Source organism: Archocentrus centrarchus, chromosome 13, assembly GCF_007364275.1.
Source record: "Archocentrus centrarchus isolate MPI-CPG fArcCen1 chromosome 13, fArcCen1, whole genome shotgun sequence".
In the NCBI taxonomy this organism is placed as follows: Eukaryota; Metazoa; Chordata; class Actinopteri; order Cichliformes; family Cichlidae; genus Archocentrus; species Archocentrus centrarchus.
The window spans coordinates 8,457,073-8,471,983 of NC_044358.1; the positions used below are offsets into that span (position 1 = coordinate 8,457,073).

At 40.5% G+C, this 14,911-nt stretch overlaps 1 protein-coding gene across 1 annotated transcript in view; it reads left to right on the top strand.

Annotated features, from left to right (window-relative positions):
- The window catches only part of slc8a2b (solute carrier family 8 member 2b), a 219,777-nt gene that overhangs the window by 110,060 nt on the left and 94,806 nt on the right, over positions 1-14,911 (top strand). Inside the window, exon 3 of the mRNA XM_030744139.1 lies at positions 249-274. The gene's annotated coding sequence lies outside the window, so the exon portion shown is untranslated. The remainder of the gene's footprint in view (positions 1-248; positions 275-14,911) is intronic.

The window sequence follows — 14,911 nt, forward strand, 5'->3', positions numbered from 1 at the left end:
TCTCCCTTATTCTTCTCTTCATCTGTCTCTCTTGGTAAATGCCTCTCCCTCCTCCTGTTGTTGAGCTGATGTGGGATGATGTACTCCATATTCATGTTTTCATATTTGGTGTGCGCCTGTGGGAGTGTGCAGAGTTGTTAAGATGCTTTTAGCCATTGATGCCTCTGTCTTTACTGCAAAATGTTGAAAAAACATCAAAAGTGAAAGTCACTTATCTGGTATGTTTCTTTCTTTATTGTTCTCTGCAGCCTGCCAGGACCACCTGAGACTAGTGGTGAGTTTGCTCTCTACCCCCCCCCCCCCCCCATGGGAATTGCAGTGATGGAGACAGACATTTAATGCTGGATCAGGTCCACCTCATCTATACCATGTCACAGTGTTACAGAGTTTTGTGGCTGTAGCAGCTTGTTTCCAGACATTGTTGAGGTTAGACCACCTGCTTTTTCATTTTTTAATTTGATGCACCAAATTAGCAATTAGCTGTTTACACACGACGAGGCCAGAAAAACTGAAAAAAATAATAAAAATCAACCTAATATATCAGTTCACAGAGACATCTGTCTCATAGTGTTAAGTCTTTTATCCTTTAATTTTCTTGCAAGTAGGTACTGTGGATAATACAGTCATTTGCAGGCAAAGCTCAAATGTTTTGCCGCCAGTGTTTGTAGTCTGAGTAGTGCTGGCAGTCATACGTTTGTCTCTTTTGGGGTTTTTTAGTCTGCATTCACAGTCAGACTTTAACAGCAAGGTTTGTTTGAAACAGCAGTTATCCATAGACACCAAAACCTCAGAACATTGGCTTTGCCCCCAATATACACACAGGAAGACAACATCAGCAATGTGCTGATTGCTGACATGTCAATGTCAGAGACTTGTAGTGATTACAAGCAAAACAAGCTTGGCCTGACCACTATAGCAATCCACTGTCAGCTACAAAGTGAACGCAGCTCACTTTTTATATGGATGGAGCTTTCAGCATCTAGCAAGGACTCACAGATGTCAGCAAATTCCTAGAGGGCGATTGCAGAAACTGTCACAATGGATGTGAGGGAATGTACAAAGAAGTGGAAAAACTTGAGGGACAAATTGTGTTTGCCTCAGAAGAAAAACCAACCACAACAAAGAGCATGAGGGAAAAAAGTCCCAGCATTTCATTATTTTCTATCGTGGCTGGCACTGCACATAAAACGCCAGGACACAGCCACAAGGTAAAACACTAAGCACAAGCATGAATGCTGGCACCTGCAGCAGGCACTTACGTAGGCCTGATAAAGATTCACCGCAGAAGTCTAAATCAGCTGTGAGCCGAGGCTTTCATAGACATATTGACAGAAGAGGAAACACCTGCAGCTTTGCTGTGTGAACCATTCAGTGAGTCCAAGTTCAACAAAAATATTTTGGTGATTTATTTTTAGTTAATGTTCTCTGTATATATTTTACTATTCATCCTATAAAAACACACACACTGTATATATACAGCAAGTGAACAATGAGATACTTATTGCACAAATAAACATAAAAGTACACAGTTACACGAGTGTCAACAAATGGCCAATAGTGTGAAGCCTTGAAGGACTAATGCAATGCATTCTGGGTAACACCAACTGTGATGGCTCATTAGTTGTATCCCACAGTGTCCCAGCCAAGTGATGAATGGGTGCTGTTTGGGGGTCGTTACTGTGTTTGCATGTGTTTGTGTCTTTGTATCACTCTAGTTATGTGTGTATATCTGTGTGTGTGTGAGCTAAAGGCAATCTTTTACTCTGCTTTTTATACATGTGTGGGTGTAGGGTGTAATTGAATTATCAGCATGTTCAGTATGTGTGTGTCCTTGTGTGTATACTTTTATTCCATGTCTGTGTTAATTGAGCTCTTCTCGTCCAGAATTTGCTGATGGAGCTTAGAGCTCGTATCAAGGTGTCAGGAATCCAGAAGGAAACTGCAGGCATCACCCAGACACCCTCCGCCCACACACACACACACACACACACACACACATGTATGCACACATGCACCAGCATAACCTTGATTCTCCTAATATATAATATATATGTAATATATGTTTTTCTCCATCGTTGTCTGAATACAGTTCTGTCCCTCGCTCACTCTTTAATGTCTATGTTCATCCTTCTGCTGCTCTCAGCTTTTGTTTCTCTACTTTCTTCTCTCATTTCTTCATCACTCATCTCTATCCTCCAGATTTGGCATGTCTTCTTATTACCCCCGTAAAGTTTAAGAGCATACATAAATTATTTACGTGTGTGTGTGTGTGTGTGTGTGTCTCACTGGACTGGATCTCTTCATTCCAATACTGAATGTGTAACAATCAGCTACAGACACTTTCAATCACAGATGTGCTTCGTCAGCACAAGTCACTAACAGTGCTCATTAAATGTAAATGTATCGTTACATAATTACACCAGATAAAGTGTTGCATAAACAGATGACAGAACATCTGCACCACATTACTGGCCATAAACAACACCGTTGCTATAGCAGCTTCACCAGTTCTGTGCCATACTAATCTTTAATGCTGAATTGTCCCGACATGTTCAAAGCAGCCACATTAAATGGGAAAACATTAAAGTGTTTGTTTAAAGCAGCACTAACACCACTGTTGTTCAGTCATTTCATCAGTGCATCGATTGTGTAACACCTTTCCTGCAGGTGAGATCAAAGTGCTTCACAGATGACTGAATAATAAGACTGAACAAAGGTAACAAAGAGCAATTAAAAATAATTCAGCTAAATAAATGTAAACAAAAAGAAACATATGTGTGTAGGTACATATAGCTACTGGTTATCTGTAACATATTTACACTTTAGGTTGAGCGACTGAAGTCTGTTAATAATTATTTTGGTTTATCTGTGTCAGCTGAACAGTTCTTCATCAGTGAGCTGTGACGCTGACGGATGTATTGATGGATACAATTTGGCAGAGTGTGGCTCAGCAGCACTACCAGGCACTCAAGCAAAACTGTGTGTGTGTGTGTGTGTGTGTGTGTGTGTGTGTGTGTGTGTGTGTGTGTGTGTGTGTGTGTGTGTGTGTGTGTGTGTGTGTGTGTGTTCAGTTAGCCACTGAGGACCTCAACCAAAGCACTTAGACAGAAAAAAAATTCCTGGTTGAATAAAAACAATTTCCTTCCATCTCCGATCATCTGTCTGTTAGTTATCAGGGGCAACAGCACATTAAAATTCTGTTAACATCATTATTCCCTTCAGCTGATATTAAACGTGGACGCATCCAGTGGAGCTTCGTCTGTAAATTATTCATGCGGCTTTGCTTGTACAGGTGTTAAGACTCAAAACAAAACGTCTCTCCAGGTTTGGTGCAGAATAACTTTTCTGACTGCAAAGCTGTTATCTTGCACTGAAGGTTTTACTGATTTAAAAATAACTAAATGTCTCATGCTGTGCATCAATATTGCAGAAGAGAGGATTCCCTCTGTATTTTATCATTTTGGTCATAAAATCATTTATGAGGTGAAGCTGCTTCGTGCAGCCCAAACAATGCAGGTCACAATATGTGTGTGTGTGTCTGTGTGTCTTTCAATTAATATAATTAGCAGAGTGCACATGGAGTTCAGCCCTCGCTGATCTCTTGTGAGTCTGTTAATAGAGTGGAGTCAACTGATCCAAGATTACTGAAAGAAATCTAAATTCCTGAACTGTGGGCAGTGTGAGAGACCTTATCTTCTTAGGAATTACCCAGGGTTCCTCTTAAGCTCTTAACATCCACCAGGTCACTGGCAACCCAGCTGGGAGTTTGGCTCGATTGATAAGTTTGGAAAATCCAAATGTGAAATTTTCTAATATCTGTATTCACACCCCATGAAGTGGGAGTAAAAGTTAAAAGTTATTGTCTTTGAATATATGTTGTGTGTATCAGTAAAATCTCAAAGAAACAGACCAGAATTTCACCAGAAGCTGAAGGATGTGAAGTCTGCAGCAGAATTAAGTTTTTTTCCAGGAAAATACACATGAAAAGTCTTTGTGAAACATCCACCAGACAGGAAAATAACAGCCGTGAACAAATAGCAGTTTTGGTCTCTATAGTTAATTAATTCTTCATAAAAGCTGTGCAGGGAGTGAATTTTTTATGACACTTCCATTTGGAAGCTGTTAAAGCTTGGAGACCCAGCTGCTTCAGCTGACAGGTGCAGATATATGTGTTATCCAGGAAGCTGAATCGAGTCACTGAACTGAACCTCTGAACTGTGTTTGTGCTGTTGGTGGTTAATTAGCAGGTATCTACATCTGTGTGTTGCACTGTTGGAGTTTATCAATACGGCTTTCTAACCAATTTGTTAACTGATAACTTAGCACTCCACCCTTTAGTCTAAATATGCCTCTGGCTCCAAAACCAACATGGCAGCAGAGGCAAGATGGTAACGGTGACGTGTTAAATGCAGAGTCAAAATGATATAACTGTTTAGCCAGGGGGACTTTTTGGAAATTTCTCAGTTCTAAATTCAGTACTTGGATTTTGAGCTTCCGGGTCTACAAAAACAAATAAAATGAAAAGGCAAATAAAATAGTTTTGGAGAAAGCCAAGGTGGAATTGGCCCATACAGAGGTGAGCAGGCACAATAAACAGCTGCTGAGGTGAATCCAGGTGTAAACTGAGGTCTGTGATTCATTTGATCTGCGAGCTTTAGTCAGGGAGAACAGACAGGCTGCCTCTAGAGACGCATAAGAGAAGAGTTCAAAAGAGCTGAGATATTTAAACAGTTCCTGCATCTCTTATTATGTGACCAGCAGAAATAATTTGGAGTTGAGGAGCTGCACCTGTTTTGGGGACTCTGCTGATGAGATTCCATATGTCATGTTCACAGGTATAATTAAAGCCCTTCAATCAGTGATCAGCAGGCTGGGCAGTGAATCAGTCACCACCCCATCATGTTAAATTACTTTCAGAATTCTTTCAGCTAAACTTTGCTTTCCCCTCTTCCCTCATTCACAAACAAGACCCTGAGATACTTAAGCTCTTCCATTTGGGAAGACCCAGAGTGGGCACTCCACCCTTTTCCAGCTGAGGGCCATGGCCTCAGACTTGGAGAGGTGCTAATTCTCACAACCACCACTTCATACTTTGGATGGCAAAACTCACACACACACACACGCACATCTGGTTATCCTCAAAAGGATGAAGAGCTAGTCCAGCGTTCCATGTTCAGGACAAAAACCATATTATTCCTTCTGAATATGAGGTTTGACTATTGGACGAGCTCTCCTTTCCAGCACCCTGGCATTGACCTTCCAAAGGAGGATGAGGAGTGTGATCCCTGATAGTTGGAGCACACCCTCCAGCCTCCCTTTTTAAAGATGGGAACCACCTTCTGTCAGTCCAGTGGCACTGCCCCAGTTCTCCGCACGACAACACAGAGGTGTGTCAACAAAGACAACACTACAAAATCCAGAGCCATGAGGAGCTCGGGGCGAATCTCATCCACCCCAGGGGCTCTGCCACCAAGGAGTTGTTTAACCACCTCAGTGACCTCATCCCCAGTGAAGACCAAGTAGTTCCCCTCATCCCCAGACTCTGCTTCCTCTACAGAAGTTAGTTCAGTGGGATTAAGGAGGTCCTTAAGAAGAAGTATTCCTTCCACCACCGAACTATATCCTCAGTTGAAGTCAGTAACCCCCCACCCGCACTATACACTGTATGAGTAGAGCACCGCTTACCCCTCCTGGCGGTTTGCCAGAATCGCTTCAAGACAGTCCGAAAGTCTTTTCCCCTGGCCTCATCACTGCTTCACTGTTAAACCGCACTTGCTGTATCCTTACACGTGTAATTCTTGAAGGATTCGGGTGATCATTTTGAATTTGCGTGCTTTTTTCAAGAGCAGCAGAGCTATCTTAAACCCATTTAGACTGGATTTATTTCTCAAAGGGAAATGGGAGGATTAATATTACCTATGCTGGTCAGTGATTTAAATCCAATCTAGAGAGTGCATGTGGGTCATTATTCACCCTCATCGCAGGATTAATTTCATTCACAATTAGCCACCATTTTTCTGTGAACTTGTCCTATTGTAATTTAAATCTAGAGGGATTTTCCTCAAAGAAGAACTGTCTACTGTTCTCCTCTTTAATCAGTACTGTGTTAAGTTACACTTTGTGTTTATGCCAATCTGATTGATGGAAAATTAGGCAACCAGACCAGTATAAGATAAAGTCATCTGGAGAGAAATCATCAGATGTGTTGGTGTCAGTCAAACTCTATTTTAGTCTGGTAGAATGATGGTCACATGTTACACACACATTATAACCATATTACTGTTATTAAAATGCTGTATATGTATGTAAAGAAGCTTTGTGTATGTCACGTATCCTGTACAACAACTGAGAGACCAGCTTGTATACTGTGTACCTGAGTAGTAACAAAGCTGACTTGGATGTGGCAAAGCAAAAATTAAAAAAAGCAATTGTTAGTTTGCTAAAACTTAGATTAAACCATAGAAATTATAAAACACTATAAAAGATGGGCGTGGCCACTGAGACATCACCCACTGGTTTGTGAAGGTTTGCCTGTTTTGAAGAGATGTGAGGAATGACTGAAACTATAGCTTATGAATGACTGAATTATTGGACATATATTTATGTAAAATAGTAACTGGATTTGGGGAGAGATTACTGCGTCCATAGTAAACACCCTGTCATGCAGTGTAATTTATTCTGGGTGAAGCAGAACAGATAGAAAGCAAGAAATCAGATGTAGCAGCATATCTGTATTTATGATAAGTTGTTTTGTTGATAAGTTGATAAGTTGATAAGTTGCTCCATTGTTACCCAGTTGCTGCAGACTTGCAGCTCAGTAACCATTCAAGGCAGGATTATGAGAGGAACTGCTCTCAGAAGCCATCAGCTGTAGCAAGTCATTGGAGTTGGAGCATGTTTTTACTGCAAATGTCTGCCTGTTTTATGTTGTCATATAATATATGTGCTCTCATATATATATATATATATATATATATATATATATATAGTAGTTAAAAAAAGGAAAGGTTAAAAAAGGGAAGGCACTGAAACTGAAGCACTAAGAATAAAGAGATCTAGGAACAGATGTGAATAAGATGTATCTCTTTTTATTATAATAACAGTGAGATGACACAAAAGCAAGAGAAACCTTTCAAAGTAGTCAGTGTAAACAAGACAAACTCAGGGCTACTGCTTTTGTAACATTTTTTTTCTCTCCTTGATGTTGTGGGAAATCTGCATCACTCAGTGGATTCGGAAGCTTTGGGCTGAAAAGCAGCTCACATATCTGTCATTTCTTTATTGTGATTTTTAGTCACATCCGTGCACGTACTTCTGTTAACTGCAACGAAAAAAGCAGTTTCAGGACCAGATATATTTTGTGTTTGCATTTTTAAGCCTGTTTTTTTTGGTCAGTGGGTTTTAGCATGACATTTGCCCTTTGTCCCTCTGGGTATCTCTGCTCTGTCGACTGACACTGATTGTCTCCTTCTAGACAACAAGGCTCAGCAGACATAGAGAAAATGATTGTTGAGAGACCAATATCCTCTGTTATTTAGCCTCAATTGAAACTAATGAGAGTTTCTGTGTGTAGACAGGGGGGAGAGATTAGAAAAGAAGGACTCCCTTTGTGATTTGTTCTTCACTGTGTGTTGCGCAGTCCCAGTGGACAATGAGTCAGATTTTACAGTGGCAGCGAGGCACTCGTACTGTAGACTCCCATTCAGTTGTTTCCCAGAGAAGATGTCACTCCTGATTGGTGCAAACGACTGTATAATAATCTGATTCTAGCATTAAAAATTCAAATGCCAATCTCAATTTTATTTACATAGCACATTACATTATACGTAAACTCAATGACCTTACCATAAGAGAAAAAACAAACAAGTATGCAGCTCTACAGTGTCTTAAGGCAATTAAAAACAAATAAAAGTATTGGTAGAATGTGCAGAGAATTTTTAGGGAAAAGTTAACTCACAAGCTGCATTTCAGCACAAAAAAATCTAATTACCAGGCATAAATGCTCTTCAGTAAGCCACTAATGTTGAGCAAGAGTAAGGATTATATTTTTGGGGAAAAACTGAAAAAGATGACGCACAGCCTAAATCAGAGCATTTTTACCATGAGCGTGAGTTTGAATTACCAGCTACTAAGCAAAGGTATGAATTACCTGTCGGATTTGTGTCTCTGAAGCTGATGTCACAGAGGAGCATGTGAACCTGAATGTCTCTGTGATGTTAACATGTGTCTATTGCATTCATAGCTAGCGAGTGGGTGTTATATTTGCTGCCTCATGTGAGCTCTATCCAGGCTGTCAGGTATAGAGCTGACATGCAGGATGCTAACGCAGGCCGAATACCAGAGACTGAAAAACATACTAAGGCTGGAAAACAGTGGGTCTAGGAGGAACATGAACTGGAACCTAAACAGAGGAAAAACACACTGGGGCACTGTGAGCACTGTCATGTACCAGTGTGGTGGGCAGGTTTTTGAGTTTTACTCTTCAGAGACAGAGTAAAACTCAAAAATCTCCACTTTATTGCCAATAAACACAGGGAAAAACAAAACTGGAGGGACCAGCAGCATAAACTAGGAAACTCACTAATGGACAGACAAATGCAAGCACACACAGCGGGAGGAAAAATGATGACATCACCACAAAGGATACAGGAAAACTGAGACAATACATACACATGAGGTAATGGGCAAATGGGAAACAGCTGGGACACAAGAACCAAAACTAAACCCAAAGCATAAGGACCAAAACATACCAAAATAAAACAGGAAGTAACCATGAACTTGACACAAGGGCAGGGAATAAATGATAAACACACACACGGGAACTCAGGGACACAGGGATGGCCACAAGGACACAGGGAAACAGGAGCTCAGTACAGATAACCATAACTATAACACACTGAGGATCAAAACTAAAAGCAAACTCAGCACATAGAAGAAACACACCAATAACAGAACCTCAGGGAAAAAAAACACAAGACGCTGGGCAAAAGGCCCAGGACCATGACAAGAACAGACACATGAATGAACTAAACATGAGGGACCTGACAAAGGGGGACGAGAACACAGAGGGAGGAATAAGACTAATAAGACTAAACTCTAAAATAACTGAGAACTAGGAGCAAACTAACACACTAAAGAATATATGAAGTAAAAATAAAGATTAAATGAACCAGAGATCACAAAGAATAATAAAAGAAACAAAACATCAAAAGTCCAATAAAATCAAAACGCTGGGTAACAGACCCGGGACCATGACACGGGCAGCTCATTCAGATAAAGAACACAGAGTATTTCCAGTTTTACAAATGAGTTTGAAGTGGACCATCTGTGTGCTTCATATAAGGAAGGAAAAATGTGGAAAATATGAAAACAAGTTGACCACGCCGTTACACCTGAGCGCTGTAGTGTTTAGACCCATGCTCTGAGTTTCTGTGTTCAGCAACATCGAGAACATTTTTCAAAGGAGCAACAGACAACATGAGGAGACCAAGGCAAACATCCAGCTTGTCTTTATGCATGTTTTATAGTGTTGAACAGCATAACTAAAGATTTGTTGATAACTTGAATGATAGTGAATATTGCTTCTTTAGCATATTTTTATAGCAGCCAGTAAGGGGACCAGCCGCTTCATAAAAGCTAATACATTTTATTTAAGTTTGTAGAAGGCGACGTTTTTTCCCTCTGGTCAGTGGTACTGTATCTGAGAACCAAAACACTGCTATTAAAGTGGTTGCAGTAATACTATAAAACTTACTATAATGAAATGTTATCATTAAATGTAGACGCACAACCAATCAGTTGGTCATGTCTGATGTTAATGAGGCTAAAATCCAGTCATACCAAACACAAAAGCAGTCACTATCATCCATATGCACATCACATTTATCATCTGTAAACGAGCTCCTGGAGATGAGCACAGAGGGGGGGGCAGAGCTGCACAGTAATGTGTGAAGGCACCAGTAGAAGAAAATATGGCAGCAGACAGTTCAGAGGAACAGCTGATCAACTAAAATTATGAGCAAGAGAGAAGAGCAGAGACACAGAGTGAGAAAATGAGATGAAGCGGTGCAGCAAGGTGGCAAGAAGTGAGTTGGAGAAAAGTTCAAGAAGTGCTGCGGGTCTACATTATCATGTCTTTAGACTGACCTCATTACAAGCTGAGGTGTATTCAGATTTAAATACAGTCAAAGCTTCATGCTTCCATCACTTTTATTAAACACTTGGTCTCGTGGTGCCCGGGTCTTGGGCCGAGGGTTTTGAGTTTGGGGTCTTTCTGGTTTGGTATCTTTGATCATCTTTGCATTTTGGTTGTATATCTTGTATTGTTATTTAGTTTCTGGTTACAGTGTTATGTTTATGTTCCACGTATTTATTATGATCCTGTTTTCTGTGCCTTTTGTTCCCGATGGCTTTGGCTGCTTTGTTAATTCCTTTTGCATTCCGATTCTGTTCCATATCTGCGTATGTGTCGGGCTCATTTGTCTCAGTCCTGGTCACAGTGTTAGTTATTTCCTGTTTTATTTTGGTGACCTCTTCGCTCTTGTGCTTTGTTCAGTTCTGCTTCTCCTGTCTCATCATCTGTGATTTGTTTCAGCTGTTCTCCCACCTGCTTGCTCCCTCATGGCTGTGTCCGTCCTCATGTGTGTTGTCCAAGAATAGTTATAGTTATTTTGAATCTGGTCAAGAGTTCAGCAATAAGGTGGCTTTAAGTTACCTCTCGTTCTTCGAGTCCTGCATTCCCGGTCCAACTCCTGCCTGCTACACAGCCAAAACTTGACTCCTGGACTGAATATGTTGAATTACAAGCCAAATTACCTGAGAAAGTGAACATGGATTGCTGTTCAGTTTTAAACAAACTGCCTCATTTGCATAAATCAGTACAACCCTCAGCATTATTACCTAGAAGTGTGCCTGCCTCTTTTTCCTGGAGGGCTAGATTAATGAACAATTAATGTGGTGAAACGGTGAGAATCAAAACTAATCTCTCCCACACTGTTTGCACCAGCAGCAGGGTAATGAATGAGATGAAGAGTGTGGATATTGAGTTGGATAATTGTACTGGTGAATTATTTTGGTGTCACCACATCTGGCATTGAGAGAAGAGTTAATCGTTCACATTTTCCAACAGCTTAATTAATATAATAACAGCTAAAATATGAATATTTTTCACTTGAGCCCTATTTCCCCCTCTTTTGGGGTTTGAATTATAAATACATGTACCCATTATTAAGCATGAATTCTACAAACATTAACTGTGAAATGACTGCAGTGGAATCCCACTGAGCAGTCGCCTGTGTTGCAGTTCTTGCTTTTGCTGCTGAGGGGCTCAGATTGTTACGTGACCAAAGGAAGAAATAGAAATTGGCTGCCTGGCACATATTAGGGATCTCCACTGAGGATACGTGTTGGTGGCTAAACTAATCACTGCTCATGTTGGTTATTTTACAAGCTCAGGCTGACTTTCAGGAAACTTTGCAGTTGCCTGCAATGATGGACTGAAAAATGGGTGAAAAAAAAAATAGGTCCTTTCAGTTTGATGGTCAGTTTGAACTTAGGTGCACATTCGAAAAACTAATCCAAATAATAGAGGATGAGTCACAGAGGATGGAGGCAGAGGTGAAAAGACAGCACGAACTGCTGGTATTCCTGCACTGACTGCAAACTAAGAAGGAAAGTTTTTGGTGCAACTAATGAATTTCCAGCTTTGATAGGGACTGCAATGAACTCAAACAAAAGATCCACTGAGCTCTCTATACAGTGATCCCTCACCTTTCGTGGGGGTTACATTCCAGAGACCCCCGCAATAGGTAAAAATCCACAAAGTAGCAGCATTGTATTTATTTAAAAACCCTTCCCACAGTCCTATGAACCTCCCACTCTCGTATTAACCTTCCGCACACCTTTCAAACACTCTTCATGCTCTTAAACGTGAAAATTTCACAAAAGCACAACACAGCAGAGCTACACTATGCGTAGCAATCAGATGTCGTTGAGAAGTGGACAAGGAGAGATGCTGAATGTATGGGCACAGTGCAGGAGAGCAAACAGACCAATGCTACAATCACTGAGCCAGTTGGCTCCCAGGATACAGAACACACTGCTGTGGTTGGTCGCCTTCCATTCCATCAGCCAATACTGTGCCTTGTACAATCTCACGCTGGCAAACTTGCACAAGCAGTAGTGGCGTACAGTACTGCGTTTCCATTGTGTACACTATTCATCCACTGATGAAATACGTGCAAAAATCCCGCAATATTGTGAAACATCCACAATATAGAATTAGATATATATTATTTTAAAAACCCACGATACAGTGAAGCCGCAATAAGTGATCCACAATATAGCAAGGGACGACTGTATAATCTGTAGGTACTCTGTCATCTAATTTTGACTGGTACTGTAAATAAACAGCATTCACATAACTACTCTATGTGGGTGGGTGTGGGTGATTAGCAGGGGTGGGCAGTATAAAGACTTTGTTACTCTACTTAAGTAGGATTTTCAAGTATCTGTACTTTTAGTTGAATATTTATTTTTCTGACAACTTCTTTTTTTTTACTCTGTACATTCTACTCCTTACATTTCAAAAACAGGCTCATTACTTATTTACTATATGTCTTCCAGACAAACAGAACGAAAACACATGAAAGACATGATTCTATTGGTTTATCCATCGCCAGTGCTTATCTACTTTATGCATCATTTATAGCACTAGTTTCAATCTAGAACAGCATTTTTGGTGCAGATATCCATAAACTACAGTATGGTCGACATTTTTCAGTATCTCGCCAGCACTGTGAGCATAAAGAGAGTAACATTTTTTACATAACAGGTCATTTCAGATGAAACGTTTCTAACAGTCAACAGATATCACCAAACACACGCAATGTGTCTGATCGCTAAAGGTACAGATGCCATATATCCAAGTCTGAAAAAGGAATATAAGATAACTTCACTCAGAGATGGAGAAAGATGTAAGAACGACAGGAGAGGAAGAGGAGACGTTATATTTAAAGTTAAGGGTTGCTGAAACATCTTCACGAAACATCGTAAAACATTTTACAAAACTGGGGGGGGGCTGGCTTCTCATCGCCTTGGGTTCCCTGGAGCCCTCGCTCCTCGACTGGGGGGGCTCCGTCTGAGACCACCCTCTCCCGTCTGCTGGGGTAGGTGTGCGGTTGTCTTTGGACTGAGTGGCCGGGGGTCTTCCTGGCTCTTGGTGGGCTGCTGGTGGCCTGGGGTTCCGGGGGCTTTCCGTACCTGCCTCTGGCTTCTGATGGGTGGAGCTGCAGCGTTTTGCCCTCATTGGTAAGTACGTTCCATGACACAGACACAAACATGACACAGACACAAACGCCCACTCAATCACAACTCAACAAAATTGTTGGTGTGCGTAACATGCTTTGTTAGTTTTGTTTTTCACACACAAATTTATTTTTGCAAGTATTGATAGTATTTTTTTATATGTTAAAGTGATGAAGTATCTGATTAATAGACTTGTGCTCTTTCCCCTTTTTTTTTTTTTTTTTGCTCCCTTTCTCTCTCCCTTTTTCTTCTCTTTATTTTCCTCTTCTTCAGCCTGTCAGCTCTGGCTGTTACATAGTATGTGGAAAAATAACTCAGATAAATAAAATAAAGGGTTAAAACATCAACAAGAAGAGCCTATTGAGAACCTATAGAGCTCATCTTGAAATAGCAAATATGTTTGGCACAACAACGCATTCAGATCACAGTTCTGCTTGCAAGATCTACCAGACATGACAGGCTTAAAAAAAAAAAAAAAAAAAAAAAAAAAAAAAAAAAAGAGATGGAGAAAGATGTAAGAACGACAGGAGAGGAAGAGGAGACGTTATATTTAAAGTTAAGGGTTGCTGAAACATCTTCACGAAACATCGTAAAACATTTTACAAAACAAATTAAAGTATGCTAACTTTTTGTGATTCTAAAAATTTTTGGTAGTTAGCGCAGCTGAGTGCAGGCTACACTGGTTAGCAGTATTGTGATGAATTTTACAATAATGCGCTATGTTTGAGTGGTGCAGAGCAGCTGTGATGTTCATGATCAGTGTAACAGAGTAACAAACATCACTTTAAATTCAAGCTGTTAGTTCACTCACTGAATGGCATGGTAACCTCAGGAGATTAGGACAGCCGATAGATGTCCTTGTTGGGCGATCCATGCTGCATGGCATATTTCTGTGTTTCTGTCATATAGTACCAATCAGTGTTTTTATTTTTTTATTTTATTTTTCCAACATTGTAAATTAATACTGAAGTCATCCAGACTATGAAGGAACACATAAGGAATGATGTAATCTTAAAAGTGTTAAACAAACCAAACTATGTTTTAGATTTTAGATTCTTTAAAACCTTTTACTTTGATCACAGCTTTGCACTCTTGGCATTCTCTCAATTAGCTTTATGAGGTCATCACCTGAAATGGTTTTTTTCAACAGTCTTGAAGGAGTTCCCAGAGGTGCTGAGCACTTGTTGGCTGCTTTTCCTTCACTATCCAGTGGGACTTATCCCAAACCATCTCAACTGTGCTTAGATCAGGTCATCTGACACAACACTCCATCACGTTCTTTCTTGGTCAAATAGCCCTTACATAGACTGGAGGTGTGTTTGGGGTCATTGTCCTGTTGAAAAACAAATGATGGTCCCACTAAGCAAAAACCTGATGGGATGGCATTTTGCTGTAGAAAGCTGTGGTAGCCATGCTGGTTAAGTGTGCACTGGATTTCAAATAAATTGCCAACAGCGTCACCAGCAAAGCACCCCTATACCATCACACCTCCACTTCCATTCTTCATGGTGGGAACTACATATGTAGGAACCATCCGCTCACCTTTTCTGCATCTTACAAAGACATGCAGTTTGGAACCAAAAATCTCAAATTTGGACTCATCAGA